The sequence below is a fragment of the Podarcis liolepis genome (assembly GCF_965112155.1).
Source record: "Podarcis liolepis genome assembly, chromosome: 9".
NCBI classification, from domain to species: Eukaryota; Metazoa; Chordata; class Lepidosauria; order Squamata; family Lacertidae; genus Podarcis; species Podarcis liolepis.
This window is the reverse complement of record NC_139564.1, coordinates 64312363-64329064: the sequence shown is the minus strand read 5'-3', so window position 1 is coordinate 64329064 and position 16702 is coordinate 64312363. Positions and strand designations below refer to the sequence as shown.

General features: G+C 42.0%; 1 long non-coding RNA gene across 1 annotated transcript; it reads right to left on the bottom strand.

Moving 5' to 3' along the window:
- Positions 1–2278: 2278 nt before the first annotated feature.
- On the bottom strand, positions 2279–13511 carry LOC310686419. Its single transcript, XR_014515885.1, has 4 exons — positions 13395–13511; positions 6483–6708; positions 5603–5745; positions 2279–2436 (listed from the first exon to the last, which is right to left on the bottom strand). It is a non-coding gene; the product is annotated as an uncharacterized lncRNA (long non-coding RNA).
- Positions 13512–16702: the final 3191 nt, after the last annotated feature.

Here is a 16702-nt window from a genome sequence, read left to right as displayed (position 1 = left end):
TGACATCCAGTGGTGGGGGTGGGGTGGGATTTCCTTAGCAAGTCAATCGAAAAATCACATGGGGGGGGAGTTCCTAATAAAGGCTCAACAACTTTTGGGATGTCCTGGTTTTTTGGTTTGAAGTATGCCAACCCTAGTGTGAGTCAATCCAATTTGGAAACACCTCCCTCCTGGAGATTGTGAAGATAGAAACTAGAAGACCAGGAAGTCAGCATGTCTTCTATGAATGGCTTTAACCTTGCTCATACCCTCGATTGCTCCATTGGATTGAATGTGGATGTACAAAGATGCTACAGAGCAAGAACAAGGTAGAGGAGGGAGCCTATTCATGAGAGAGAATCTCTATTCCCAAGGGTTCTTTGCAGTGGCTGGGCTTCCTTCACATCTTCCAGCTTTGCCAGTGCAGCACTCAAGGGCACCCTGAGATCATTGGCAGATTGCAAACATCTCATAGTTCTTGAATGGCAGATCTGTGTGCCAAGGGCAAGCTAGATAGCAATTTAACCCAAGCTGGACAAGAATTCAAGAGCTTGAAATACTCACAGAACCCTTGATGAGAACAAGCCTCCAAAGTTCTTCTCCAAAGCCCTAGCTTGGATAAGTTTTCTGGTATCCATAGCTGCATGTTTGGAGCTGCAAAAATTGGGGTGTAAAATTCCTGATAGGACAAAATAGATGGCTCTCTTTGATGGGTCACAACTCACAGATTTGGAGACTGAAAACAGGAAATGAAGAGAATTTCACTGGGCCCTCATTTTTAAATGAATTGGCCTAATTCTCATCTCTTGGACTAATAAAATGGATCAGAATGTAATTAGCCTTTGAATTTTTGTATTGTCAAATTTTGTGAAATAGTCCTCAATTCTAGGTTGAAAATGCATAACTGTATTTTTGGATAAAATACATGTAGAAATGTGCACCTTGAGAGACTGTTAAGTACACATTTTAAATACAGATTTTTGTATGCCTTCTCTTTAAAAAAAACCAAAAAACAAACCACATATTAATGAGGCATAAGTCTCACGCAAAATTGGCTTGTCAGATCTCTCTTTCTCTGTAGCCTGAGGTGGAGCAACTGATATTCACTCTTCATGTTGAAATGTTCTTCAGCTTGGGAGCAAAGTAATACAGCTTTAGACAAAGTTGTGCTGTTTTCTCTAAACTGAAATGACAGCATAGATTTTTTGTGCTATACCACTACACCTACCAACTGAATCTTCAGTGAAAGAAATGAAAAAGAAAGAAAGATCAAGACCAATATTCTTATCCCAGAACTGATTTTATTTCAATTGTTTATTTAGCTTTTTATGTGGTTAATAATAAAAAGTAATGCCAATCTTCATTCCAAAAAGAAGTAAGATCTGGAGAGAAAGTGATTTACTACGTGGAGAGGGACAAAGGTCATGATCCAATCAAAGTTAACAATTTCTGAAAGACCCATCATTTCAAAGGGAAATGTTTCAGAATGGTCTTCTTCCCTTTTACAGTGGTACCTTGGGTTAAGAACTTAATTTGTTCTGGAGGTTCGTTCTTAACCTGAAACCATTCTTAAGCTGATGCACCACTTTATCTAATGGGACCTCCCGCTGCTGCCGCACCGCCACCCCGTGATTTCTGTTCTCCTCCTGAAGCAAAGTTCTTAACCCGAGGTACTATTTCTGGGTTAGCGGAGTCTGTAACCTGAAGCGTCTGTAACCCGAGGTACCACTGTATAAGCATAGGTAGTAGTTTGGCTTTTTGACTTAGGACTTAAGCACTTTTAAATTGTTTACTATGGTTGACTTTACTTATGAAATGTTTGCTTATAAAAAAAGAAAGAGGCCTAGGATATTAAGCCAGAATTAGAGAGGAATGCAATATATTTCTCATTTTCTGACCCCAGAACAAGCACCACACATTGGTTACTGCAATAAATAAATAACATCAAAATTTCCTAAAGAATCAGCAGGTCTGCAAATGTTTTCAGTAGATTAATGAAAAGTAAGAGGTGTTCTCAAAGCTACCAGCATGAGTTTGACCAAACTGCGGGAGGCAGTAGAAGACAGGAGTGCCTGGCGTGCTCTGGTCCATGGGGTCACGAAGAGTCGGACTCGACTAAACGACTAAACAACAAGAGGTGATTTGAGTTCTGTCTACCACCTTTGTTATGCTACTGTGATTCAAATTCATATCTAGTCTTAGCTTCTGAGTGAGAAAAAAGTCACCATCATCATCAAACCTTTATTAGCATCACTTACAAACATTCAGAATAAATAGGCCAGTGCAAACTCATTGCCATTTCAACAGTACAGTCATTTGCCAAAGGGAAGAAGAGGCAAGCAATCTATTTCACCTCTCTGGGACTCCAGCAAGGGGAGGGTCCTGTAGCGTACTTCGGCGGCAGAAAATCAAATAGAGGAACTTAGTTACTGTCTTGATGAGCTCTTGGTCTCTCCCCTGTAATAAGAAGCATATGACCTCTGTCTCTGGTCTCCATATTGGGATACATAGTTGGTCTAAGAATTGTTGGTGGAGATCATCATACATTTTACATTTAAGGACCATGTGAGCTAGAGTTTCCACCAGATGGGCATCACATGGGCAGATCCTATCTCCCTCGGCCATTCCCGCGAACCTACCCTGAAGGAGGTTCGAAGGATTAGAATCGAACCTAGCCAGCGAAAAAGCCCTTCTTTCTTGCGGGTTAAACCAAAATTGTAGATAATTGAGGTTAAATTCCTGCACCCTAGAGAGTTGAAAATAAAGAGGGGGACATGTTTTTTCCTCAGCTGAAATTAGTTCCTGGTGATCTATGTCCCACAGCCTAGTTTTATAACATGGCCTTGGTGACTGGAAAAGCCACAGCACCCAGGAGATCCTCTGAAAGCCCAAGTTGCCGTATCTTTGTACAAAACAGGTGTAGCTCTGGGGAAGGGAAGGAGTCTGACAGACCTTCGCTGAGTAAAGTATCTTTGTCTACTGAAAAACAAATGTGTAGCCAGCATAAAAGAGAAAAAAGTGGTTGGTGGTGATGGCAGTGGCAGCAGTGGCAGAGCACTTCCTGTCTTCCTGCTTGTGCTTCCCCATATGAACCGACCCAGACCCTGCAATCATCATCTGAGGCCTTTCTTTGTGTGCCCCCTCCATGAGAGGTCTGGAAGGTGGTGACCCGAGAACAGGCTTTTTCTGCAGTGGCTCCCCATTTGTGGAATGCTCTCCCCAGGGAGACTCGCCTGGTGCCTTGGTCACATGTCTTAGGTGTCATGCAAAAACTTTCCCCTTCCTCCAGGCCTTGGGCTCATTAAACAATCTAGGACCTTTTAAACTGGGGGGGGGGAGGGTGTTGTTGTTTTGTTTGCTACTATTTTGTGTGTTCATATTGTATTTTTAAAAAAAATAATATTTTATTAGGTTTTGACAATAAAAGGGTTTAGAAAAGATAGGGAAGACGAAAAAGGTACAAAATTATAAAATACAAAAATACCGACATTAAACACACAAGAAAAAAAAGGGAAAAAACACATATAAAAAAGACAAAAATTCCCTCTTTCTTAATTTCTCCTCTTTAGTTAACTTATTTTCCTGACTCCCTCACGTCTCCCATTTTTGTTTCCCTTTAAAAAATTGGTTCAGCAAATTCATATTGTGTGTTCATATTGTAAACCACGCTGTGATCCTCAGATGAAGGGCTGCATTCAAATTTTAACAACAACAAGAACAGTGGGAGAATGTGTGCCCCCTTTTTAGGACCCGCATTATGGCAAAAATGATTTTTCACTTGAAAGTTGGGCAAATTCTATTCCTGGAAGCCCTATGTGGCCTAGGACCCACATACCTAGGGGACGGTATGCCCCATGGAGGACCTTAAGGCCGACAAATGACAACATTTTGGAGGTCCCAGGTCGCAAGGTGGTTAGATTGGTCTCAACTAGAGCCAGGGCCTTTTCAGTACTGGCCCCGACTTGGTGGAACGCTCTGTCACAAGGGACGAGGACCCTGCGGGACTTGACATCTTTCCGCAGGGCCTGCAAGACAGAGCTGTTCCGCCTGGCCTTTGGTTTGGACTCAGTGTGACCCTTATGTTTCCCTCCTCTTATGGTTTTGATCTATGGGCTACTTTTAAAATGAGGCTGCATTTGAAATTGCATTTTCACCTGTATTTTAAATGGGTCCCCCCCCATTATGTTTTTACTGTAATTTTACTGGTGTTAGCCACCCCAAGCCCAGCTCTGGCCGGGGAGGGCGGGGTATAAATAAAATTTATCATCATCATCATCATCATCATCATCATTATTATTATGGCTTCATGTCTTTGAAAGACACACAAAGCAGATTCTTGGGGGGGGCTGTTCCTTGCTATCTCTTAGCCCCAAAATCTGCTGGTTACTTTGGTCCACTGGACAGCATCAGACTATTTTCCATGCCACGCAATGGGGTACCTTTTCCTCCTGCCTATACACCTCATTTCTTTGTCTTGTTATGGTTAGAGATGCTTTTCCTTGAAAAACTGACCTTCCCATGTTGCAGGGTGAACTATGAGAAGTTTCAAAAGCATTTTAACATACACACACAAGCACACAAACCTAATGACAGGTGTTCAAAGGGGGGGGGACCTTCATAATTATATTGGGATGCCACAAGACTCTTGGATGAGCCCCAATAGATCTTGGATCCCAGCCATTTCTGGGAACAAGGGTGTTGCTTGCTTTTTGTTTTGGAGTCGATTCATTTCTTCAACTGGCTACAGACAATCCTTTCCTTGCTTCACCCGTCACTGATCAGCAGTCTATTTTGAACATAAAATGAATTCTACCACCTGTCATACGGGCTGAATTGCCTATCAATAATGCTGGTCCTTCTGGCTACCAAATGTTCTAATTTATTAATTAAAGCCCCAAGAAAGTATTAAAATATATGTACGTGTGTGTTTGTGTGTTCCTTTTAAATTGCATTCTGGTTTCCGCATTTCCTTGTTAATATTCTCTGTTTTATGCTCTTTCCACACAGTGATGAGGACTAGAAAGTTGCTTTTCTTTGCAGACATTGGTGCTCCTTCTCTCTGCTTATAGGGAGGCTACTATTTGAATGACCCCCCCTCCCTGCTGACAAGTAATGGGCTGGATAAAGTCTGAGTTTCTTCTATTCATTGGCCTCCTGTTTCAGCACTTTAGATTGCCTTCATTAGATTCCATTTTGTTGCATCTTCCCCACAGTTTACAATATTGGAATATCTTGGCATATTGGTGTTTGCAATCATTTTGTTTTACATCATCCACAAACGGAATGTATGAGCAAAACAGATAATTAAGGGGGGGAGACCATCCTTATGAGGTGTATGAAGAGAGAATACTTATTAAATCTATAAAGAAAAAGGTGGGATATCAATTTAGCAAATAGTAAGTATTCTCTGCTGAACTGGGAAGAGGTTAGGAAATTGCTACATAATAATCAGCAATATGGGTAGGGGCAGTGGGGAGAGAAAGAAATCAATAAGCTGTTTTTTTATGCTGACTGAAGAGAAAATAAATCACATGGGTTATAATCATTGCTTATAGACCTGAGCAGGCAGCTCTCACAGTACTATATCATGGGCAAGGATTACCCTTTTGTGACTTTGACTCACCCAGTTGAGTCTAAGTACTGCAGGAGCTTCAGATGTCTGGGGTTATATTACATTGTGTACATCATTCATGTCAAGTTCCCCCATCTGGCCGCCAACATCTCACAGCTTGCTGCTTCAAGAATTTAATCTTTTGCATCTCCTACCTGCAAAGCAAAGTTAGACAGCAAGTTGGGAGCGTGCAGATTAGTACAAGACCTTAACTGCAGCAAACAGCTGAAATCCGGGGCTGAGATAAAATTGCTTGCTTGCTTTTATGTTTATTTTTGTGAGTGTCAGAGAGCATCTCCCAGCGCTTTAGAAAGGCATGCTGTATTTCTAAATGTCCATGTTTATTGCAATTTATTGCCTCCGGAATAAGCCTAGACCCACTTCTGCCCCTCAGATTCAAACACATACCCTTCTCACCTCTTCACCCACAAGGAGGAGTTTAAAAGTTTTCCTTTTTTTCTCTTTCTCTTTTCTTTTAATAAACAGTTTGCTAGGTTATCCAGACCTGGACTAATTGTGGTTAATCTTAATTATGGTTTGCTTGAAACAAGCCAACTTCAACCCATGGTTTGTGAAGCTGGTTTGTTTCAAGCAAACAATAATTTAGCTTTACCACACACTTTGGGGTGGGGACTTAACTCTGACCTTCTGTTAATCAAAATTGGAAGTAAAAATTCCGGTGGTCGCACTGGAGGAAAAGAGGAAAGGGGAACATGTGAGTCTGGAGGAGGCTAGTTTCATTCACATCACAGTAAATAATAGTTTTTCAGGATATGCAAATGCAGGCATTCTTAGTTTCAATCAGTTGTATTCCTATGTTCTCCCTGATCCCAATGTGCTCAGGCTTATTTTCCCTCACTCACATTCAGTCTGATTGACTGGAGTGGCTTACCTTATTTAGTGATAATGCTGCGGTCCAAAATTTCACCAAACACAATCATGGGAATTATCATCACAAATCAAATGGCAATATTTCTCAAGCATGACTTAGGACATGGCTCTTCAGCCTTGGGTCTGTAGAAGGACTGCAGTTCCCATCATTCCCAGTTGGTTTAGCCAGTGGTCAGGGATGGTGAGCATTGTAATCCCAACATCCACAGATTTAAGGCCGAAGAACACTGGTTTAGGATAAGAAGTACAAAAAGAAAAAAAGGAAAGAAAAGAATGACACTATAGAGGAGCAGCAACTTAGAATGTGGTCTGGGAATCTAATTAAACACTACTGAAATGCAGGATTCAGCAGCATAAGTACAATTTTTAGTAATTGGGATGACTACTTTATATATCCTAACTGCAAGTTTTATTTTTAACTTTTTATATATTTTGTTATTGAAACAGAATCATCATCATGGACAGTAGAGTCTAAAAGCAAGCAGGGAATCATTTCCTGGAAACTCTCAGTGTTAAAATTAGCAAAAACATTCTGGTCTCCACCTTGAAATATTTCCCACTTATACAGAACAGGAAATGTCCCAATTACCTAGCATGGTGCCTCTTTTGAAAGCCTTCATAATAAGCTAGCTTGCTGCAAGGGGGTGGGGTGGAGAGACACATTGTGACTATACTCTTTGTGAAACTGCCGGAATCCACAACAAATTCCATCCTTCCAGCCCTGAACTTCATTTGAAGGTGTGGCTTTCAGCACCTCCGTGGCCCCATCCTTTTGGTCCAGACAAGGCAGAGTAGCCTAGGTGGTTGCAATAAGGCTTCCTATAATGGCCTGCATGGCCACCAGTGGTCAAGGTCTTGTTGCGTTTTTCGCCCTTCAAGCATGGCCTCACCCCCAGGGTGACTTTCTCAGTGAAGTACACCTCCTTCTGGCACGTGGGCCACTAGGGCATCCCAATGGAAGGCTGTGGCAGAAGCCACCAGGGGAGAGCCATGCCCCTGCCTGCTTGCTTGTGGAGGTTGCAAGTTTTATCATGACCCTACTGAAGAATGAAGACCCAGAGGAGTTATGAGAAAATGAAACAGTGGTCAACTTGTTCGTACTTCACTTTGCATCATGCCCAGATATCCTGTGATATATGAGTACAGCTTCTGCAATGGGAATCCTCCAGGGATGCACTATTGCACAAGGGAGCAATAAACAAATGACTGTGGGGATGATGTATATGAATATTCTAAAGCAGTCTTCCCCAAACTGGTACCCTCCCAATGCCCATCAAACCCAGCTTTCATGGCCAATAGTCAGGGTCCAGCAGTAATGGCTGATGTAGTCTAGCATCACCTTGAAAGCACCAGCTTAGGGATGGATAGTCTAAAGCAGGGGTCAGCAAACTTTTTCAGCAGGGGTCCGGTCCACTGTCCCTCAGACCTTGTGGGGGGCTGGATTATATTTTGGAAAATAATAATAAGGAACGAATCCCTATGCCCGACAAATAACCCAGAAATGCATTTTAAATAAAAGGACACAGTCTACTCATGTAAAAACACATTGATTCCCAGCCCGTCTGCGGGCCGGATTTAGAAAGCGATTGGGCCAGATCCGGATCCGGCCCCCGGGCCTTAGTTTGCCTACTCATCTTCTAAAGTGTTGCATTAACCCCAAAACTAGAATTCTTTCCCCACAGAAAACCTTTGCTGAAAACCTTTAGGTGAATACAGTCGTACCTTGGTTTTTGAACAGAATGCGTTCCAGAAGTCTGTTTGACTTCTGAAATGTTCAGAAACCAAGGTGCGGCTTCCGATTGGCTGCAGGAGTGTCCTGCAGCCAATTGGAAGCTGTGGAAGCCACGCTGGATGTTCAGCTTCCGAGGCAAACTTTGCAAACCGGAACACCTACTTCCAGGTTTGCGCCCTTCAAGTTCTGAGTTGTTTGTGAACTAAGCTGTTTGGAAATCAAAGTACGACTGTGTGTGTGTCTTTCTCTTTTTGTACTTTAAGAGAGCTTTCTTAGAATGACAAGAATTTTGAAATCTTTGCTGAGATTTATGGAGTTTTAAAAATCTTTGTGTTTTTCATCCTTGAACCTGCACTTTGTTTTTAGGATGAGTGGACTATGTCCCAAAGATGGCCTATAAATAGGTTTGTAAATAAAGTAAATAAGCAACAACTTACTTTATTTGGAGTTGTGTGGTGATCAATTGTCAAGACATTAAGCAAGGACTGTTTCATAACTGTGTATTTGAGATTTTCCTGTTTTAGCGGGAAAGATACACTTTCTGGCAATTTTATATTGTCTTTCAGGAAATGTAGATACTTTAATGGAGAGCGCTATATATGACTAACAAGGAAACATGTCTTTCTGTTGGAGAAATAATAATAAGGGGAATTAATCCCTACTATCCCAGAATGACAGTACTTGTGAAGAGAAGAGAAAGGGGAGACTATTGTTCTTTTATCAACAAGCTCCTACTCATTCTGCTTTTCATTGTAACTATACCATTTCATTTTTTATGCGTGTTATTAAATATACAAATGTCTCTTAGCCCATTTTAAAACCTGAGAGTTCATAATGTTCTTGACGTTAAGTTTCAGCTTCCTATTTTTCACAGCCAGTGTGGGATGTAAATTGCGTGTGTGTGTGTGTGTGTGTGCTATTAAAACAAATAAATCTTGTACTTACCTCATATTTATTTAAGGATGTAATGCATAAAGAAAAGTTAAGAGATACTGCATGCAGCATACTATCAGGATATAAAAGGTAAAGGTAAAAGTAAAGGACCCCTGGATGGTTAAGGCCAGTCAAAGGTGACTATGGGGTTGTGGCACTCATCTCGCTTTCAGGCCGAGGGAGCTGGCGTTTGTCCACAGACAGCTTTCTGGGTCATGTGGCCAGCATGACTAAACCACTTCTGGCACGATGGGACACCGTGGCGGGAACCAGAGTGCACAGAAACACCATTTCAGGATGTACTCCACCGCAGTCATATGCATTTGTGTGTGTGCACACGTGAGTGTACATACATACATCATCACAAAGAAGAAAAGAGAAGACAAAGAAAAGGCAGTATAATTGTAGGCTAAAAGCACAAATACTTTGAGAGAAGTTTCAGGTAACACTTCTTTGTGCTGATTAGAGGCATATAGTGCTCTGAGATGAGAGAGAGGAGTCCGCTTAAATTGACAATTCCGTATATAGTCAATCAAGGTGGTTGTTAGCCACTTACTATAGAAACAGCATGGAATCTGGCTTTCAAATCCAATTCCCTCAAAAGCATTTTGTTGACGACTTTCTACCAGACTTTTGCTTAAAGCAACAATTGATGTGAATACAGGGGTTTATTCCATGGTGCCGGGAGAAGATAAAGGGCCTTCAGTTAAGAGTGGCAGAATATTTCGTGGGCATTACCTTTAGCCTTAGGCTGCCCCAAGATGCATATTCATGTATTTGCCTCAGGAAACCAATGGTCATCTCTACCTCTCAACATACTTATTGTGTCCTCCCTTCAGACCCCATTTTTGTGTTGAGTGGTTAAGGACTGTATGGGATAGGAAAGGGCAAATTTGTCAATTTTTGTTTTATTAGTGTCTCATTTTTCCAACCTTAAATTCAGTCATCCATATTTCCATATCAGCTTGGGGGTTTTTTAAGTTCCCATGAAAATTCACCACCCTTTTTTGTGCCAATTTTTTTCTGGTACATATGGCTTCCACAAGCATTTCCCCCCTAATAGAATGCATTTTGTATGCTTTTTCACACATACATGCATTTGTATGCACACTTCGTCCGACTATGTGCATTTTTGTACATATTGCTTGGTTGCAAAACTGCTTTGAAAAATTCAGGAAAGTGTGAATTTCAAAGAACAGCTGTGCCTCATTTCACACATTGTCTCAGAAAGCGCAGATTAGGTAGATTCACCATTTCTTCCCCATATCTAATATGATGCTTCTAGTTGTGCTGGGATGACCTTTACAGAGAGCATACAAGGGGAGTGTGGCCTTGCTCCTGCTTCTCAGTCTCTTTGCAACTTTTGATACCATTGATCAGCTTCTTCCTGTACTTGCTCTGTGGAATAGGAATTCGGGACACTTTGTTCTTGTAATTCCAGCCCTGGCTATGGAACCGGGTCCAGAAAGCATGACTAGGAGAATGCTTTACGGGGGGCTTCAGTAGTTATGCTTTGCTATGGGGTGCCACTGGGCACTATTTTTCCCCCTCCATAAATACCTACAACTTCCTAAGTAGACACCCGTTTATAGCCCATATTTTGAGAGAATGTATCATTGAATTCAGTGGGACTTAATTCTAAATAAGTGTGATAGCATTGCAGCCTAAATATTTATGAAGTCTTGAGATAATGCATTTGAAATTTTCTTCCTTTTATATGGTTTTTCATAAAGGAGTTATGATGTGCCTAAAGATTTATGAATGAGACATGTGATCCCAAAAGCTCTCATATTAGTTTTTGAACTAAGCTATCATTTAGTGTGAATTTGTTGCATCTGTGTGATGGATTGCACAGATAGATCTTGGCTGATTTATCACCCATGGTGGAATTATGCACTTCTATCAAAGGCAGAAGCATCCCATTTTGGATTTAGCAGTATGAATATGTATGCTGCTCAATATGGTCTTGAGCATATCTTCTGAAAAAATAAACAGACATCATGATTGCAGATAGATTTTAAACAGAAAGGTGTAGCACACATTTAGCAAGGATTCTGCTTTTGATTTTCATCCGAAACGAATTTATCATTCAGACTGCACCATTTTCTCATTGCTGCTACAATAATCTGAAACAAAATATTTGAGTTAGCACAAGCAGTTGTGCCACTGGGACTGGACAAGCATTGAGATTTTTGTTACCAATGATGTCGAGCACCCACAGAACCTCAAGACCTTTGTAAGCATTCAGTAACAGTGCTTCCCATAGCCTTGTGAGTATGCAAAGTTGACAATCCAGAATGGCGGTGCTTCCAATTAAGGCTTACACCCCTTCAGTCCCTATTGATCTATTTCACTCCTATGTATTGTAATCTGAGCTTGTACCCTCTGTGCTTTCTGTACTGAGACTTTCTGCACACTTCTCTTTTTTAAAAAAATGATATTTATTAAAAACTTTCTGCGCACTTCTCGACCTTGGGCTGAGCGGAGAAATGCTATCCAGAGACTGTGAATCTGTTAACCCTCTCTCCCCCAGTGTTCCTTCTCCTAGCTGTTCTCCATCCAGTATTTCCCAGCTTCTGCCTTCTGAACTATGCCCCTCTGCAAGCCATTCAGGAGCAAGAGAAGGGGGAGGCTGCCACCATTCCTCTACAGTGCAGCCCTCCTCAGCACAGTCCCTGACAAAAGAGAAGTGTGTGGCAAGTGGGGAGAGGCCCTCCTCAGTTGCAATACCCCAATTATGGAATTTTATTCCAAGGAAGCTTACTGCTCACTCCTGGCCTACACTGACTTGCAGTAGCTCTCTGAGGATTCAGTCAGAGACACCTCACCACTCATATCTGGAAATTCTGCCACAGAGATTAGACCCCAGCCCTAAATAAAGGAACAGCTAACCTTCAGTACACAGGCTGCATACAACTCCCCCAATGTTTTTCTGTGCCACCTGGACTCCTTGTTAGTGGTGTTCCAAATAAAGTGAGGTGGCAAGCCAGATAACCTATTTTACCTTTAACAGAACTGAAACAGTACTTTAATTTGGCCACAAAGAAAGAGGGTAGGGATAGGGAGGCAGGAGGCATCGCCCCTCTTAAGGAATTGGTTCCAAGGTTAGCAGAAACTTCCCTCCATACTTTTCCAAAGGTACCATATTCCCCCCCTGAAAAAAGGGGACTAATTTTCTCCTGCTTTCAGGGGAAGGGGTGTCTTCAAAACTTTTGAGGAAAGCAAGCTGTCCAGAACAATTCAAAGCAATTTCTTTTGCTCATCCAATCTATGACTGATCAAATAATAATAATAATAATAATAACAACAACAACAACAACAACAACAACAACAACAATAACAACAACAATAATAACAACAACAACAAATAACAACAACAACACACTTCTAATTAGTACAGTTAAAGGTAGAATCTGGTATTCTATAGTGTTTCACTACCATCAAATAACAATAGATGCATTAAATTCTCTTTGTCTTTCTCTCTCACCCTCAGACACACTCTAGATAACCAACACTGACTGTCTCTAAACATATATCAGAAGTATCTATGTATTTTGTTGGTTTTGTTTCCTTAATTGCTGTCTATTTGTTCACATAATTCAATGAAGCCACTGTACTTATTTTTTTTCTGACCTATTGAGCACCTATAGCCTTATAATACATTTATGAAAAACATTCCAGTTTCATTGATAGCAAAAACAAACAAACGCAAACTAACAAACACCCCACCCCCAAAAAATCTTAGCACTAATGGATTTTATGGAAATACAAGTGTTCTGTTTGTTTGTTTGTTTTTTAACAAGAAATACTTGACCTATTTCAATAAAAAATGTCACTGGCAATTTTGAAGAGAAAGTGTGTCTGTTCACAGAAACATGCATAGACACAAGTCTACCTAATTCAATAGTACAAGGTCAAAGTCTTTCATCCACTGACATTTAAGGTTACAGGATAATCTAGACTTTGCTGTAAACAACATTTATTATTATTTTTTGTTGCCAAAGGCAAATTGCTGAGATGCACACTATTAAAAGGGTATCCAAACAAGCTGCCACATAAAATAGTTCCGTATTTCTTATGCAAATCTATGAGCAGTTTCAGCTTAATAAGGTAATAGGCAAGTCAACCTTGCTTGGACAGGAACAATTTCTGTTAAAGGTAATGACATATACAAATGTGTGTTTGGTAATTTGTGTTTATACATTTGCTTCAAAGGGATCTCTACCCCACCCAGGACAACCTGCACACCATGTTTCAGAAAGCAGGGAAGTGTCTTCTGGGCAATTTTCCAGTCAGATATTTAATTTGATAGCATTGTGGTAACCCTTTGCCAGCTGTCCAAGAATGTCACATCTTGCACAAAATCTGGTGCCTGTTAAGGATCAAATCAAGTCAGTCAGTCAAATTGATTAGCTGAAAATCATTGGTCATCGCAAAAAGAGTAGCCCACCATCTTTGCTCTCGCTGCCATACATTTAATTACTTGATAACAGAATTTAACCACTTTCAGTTGTGCTGCCTTTTGATTTATTTGCTGTCCTTTTATTTTCGATCAGTGTGTGGTGTATCACACAAACACAATCCTCAGCTGAATTAAAACTATAAATGTTTTTATGAGCAAAATATTTGCACTTTTAAAATTAAAAAAAATTATTAAAGGTCCAAATTTAATTTGTGTGAGATGAGCTATTCATGTCTCTCCAAAGTGTAGCATCAAAATATTTCTTTTTTCCTAGTGACAAATTCCTAACAAGGCCATTATTTCTGAGTTTATTGAAATCTCTAAATCAAATCAACTTCCATTATGTTTTTTCACAGTACCACAAAAAAATTCTATTAGAATTTTATTTTCTCTGAATTTACTTCATTGTCGCTGCATGCATTTTACTTGCTGAGTTAATTAAATTCCTTACCTCTTTCCCACTAGCGAAGAATTTCAGTGCCATATTCACTAATGAATAAAAGGGTTTTGCTGTTAAGAGAGACCGGATGCGACACATGTAATCAAAATAGAATTATATATGTGTATAACTATAATTGGCAGACTAACAGACTACTGGCTATCCTAGTAAGTGTGTCATAAGCCGAGACCTAAGAATCAGACACCACCATTTTAGTAGAGTTTAGGGGATGGGGCATAGCCGAATGGTAGAGCATCTGTTTTGCATGAGTAAGATTCTAGGTTCAATCCCTGGCTTCTTCAGTTATGTCCCATTCTCAAATCTTGGAGAGCTGCCGCCAGCCACCAGTTCTGAGCTAGGTGGTTGAATGGACTGATGTCATAAGAGGCATCATATGTTCTGTTCTGGCTGGATGAAGAAGACTGCTGGGAGCCTCTCTCCCAAGAACCCCTAAGAGAAGGCTCCAAAGATGATACTTTAGGGCCCAGAGCCTGGAACACTGAGGAGCAGTCAGCAGAACAGACAAGCTAGGAGATGATAGAAACAGGAGACCTGAGCAATCAAGGGGAGTCAGGAGAAGGAGGGCCCTCCAGGACAGGATTAGAAGCCAAGAATTACAGCATGTGTGCAGATACAGGGGCATAGGAAGGGGGTGTGGGGGGTACGGTCCGCCCCGGGTGTCATCCCTGAGGGGGTGACAAAATGTCACACCGTCGGGGACGGCATTTACAGCAGGGCCTGGCCTGCAGCATGCCCGAGCCACTCATCTCTCTTAGGAGTTGTGCTGGGACCAGGGGTAACCCGAGTAACGCGGTCCAGGTCTGGTCCCGAATCCAAGGGTTCCACAAGGAGTCAGTCCAACAGGGCCAAGGTAGGAAACCAGGCAAGGTCAGGCACAGGATCACAGGCAAGTTCTGGCAAACAGCAACGTTGCTCCCGCAACCTGGGGCAGGGTCCAGCAGCCTTTTATCTCTGTTGGGGTAATGGCCAGTCCTGATCCCCCGGTGACTCACCTCCCTGTCTTACCCGAAGGGGAGCACTCCTCCTGCGAGTACTCAGGTCTCTCCTTCTCTCAGACCTCAGTCTCTGCAGCTTGGGAAATGTCGGTGGGTTACTAGACCCAGAGGCCGCCTCAGCCTCTCCTGACCCAACTGGTAGTGGAGCAGCTGTAAGTGATCGCCCAGCTGAAGACAATGAAGTAATCCCAGCATCTGGAGCCAGGGCAAACTCAGGCCCCTGACTCGGCCCAGCTGGTGCTTGTTGCAGGGAAAACTGTACAGATGGGGGCTCTTCAGAATCAGGCCCCAGACTAGATTCAGATGTTGCCTGAGGCAAAGGAGCCAGTGCAGACTGGCTCTGAGTCTGAGCCCGAATCCCAGGCCATCACAGGAGTGATGCCCGAAACAGCAGCGTGGGGCTTGCGTCCATCAGCGGACTCTGTGGGCAGATTGCCGTGGTGCCCCCCTGGACAGATTGCTGCGGTGGATCACCGTAGCATCCCCGGGGCAGCTCATCCTGCCCCCGCCGCTCCGGGTGCCGTGGCAATCTGCCCCTGTGCAGATAGTCTCAGTCCTGCTGACTCTCCTCCCTCTCTGACCCCCTGCTCCAGGAGGGTCCTGCATGTCTTTGAGCAACACACAAGACAGGCCTAGAGAATGAGCCTGCACCCTCAATGCAGCCTTCATCTGCTTGGGACGGATCCAGAGTGAGAGGCTAGAGGGGAGGGGCATGACTAGAGCTTTATTTTAGCAATGCCTTCATTAAGTTGAACCAGGAATATTGCTGTGCTGTTATTTTTCTGCTAATAAAAAGCTAATTGCATTCCATGCCTTCCATGCGTGTGCCTAACCCTGTGGGTGACCTGGCTGGTTGACAGCTTGTTGACATGTTCATAGATAGAGTGAATATGTAGTTCTTCTTAGCACCCTGTTATATTTTTGCTTGTTGTTTGTTGAATGGATGAGTAGTAAGGTAAAAAAAAAAAACAACACAAAAAACCTGGCATGCCATATATATATGTATGTAGAGGTAGATGTGTCTGTATGTGTGTATATTCTTCTAAGCAGCCAGGGTATTTTAACCACCTGTAAGCCTTATTAGTTAATGCTAAATATATGGACTGAAGTCAAGTTAATCTGATAGAGGCAGTGTAATGTGTATTTAGGGATGTCAGGGAATGCTGATTAAAAACAGAAAAGGAAGCCAAAATTGGTGCAGTTTGTGTGTCCATCTATGGTCAGGAATGGAAATCCGTAAATATTATTAGTATTTCTTCACATCATTGTTGTTGTTGTCAAGTTTGCAAATTATACCTAATCAATAGCAGGGTTGTTTTATACCAGGGGTCAGCAAACTTTTTCAACAGGGGGCCAGTCCACTGTCCTTCAGACCTTGTGGGGGGCTGGACTATATTTTGAAGAGGGGGGGATAATGAACGAATTCCTATGCCCCACAAATAACTCAAGAGATGCATTTTAATAAAAGGACACATTCTACTCATGTAAAAACATGCTAATTCCCGGACCGTCCATGGGCCGGATTTAGAAGGTGATTGGGCCGGATCCAGCCCCTGAGCCTTAGTTTGCCTACCCATGTTTTGTACATTGCTTTGATGTTTCCTTCACATTCAAATGAATGCTAGTTACATAAATAGTT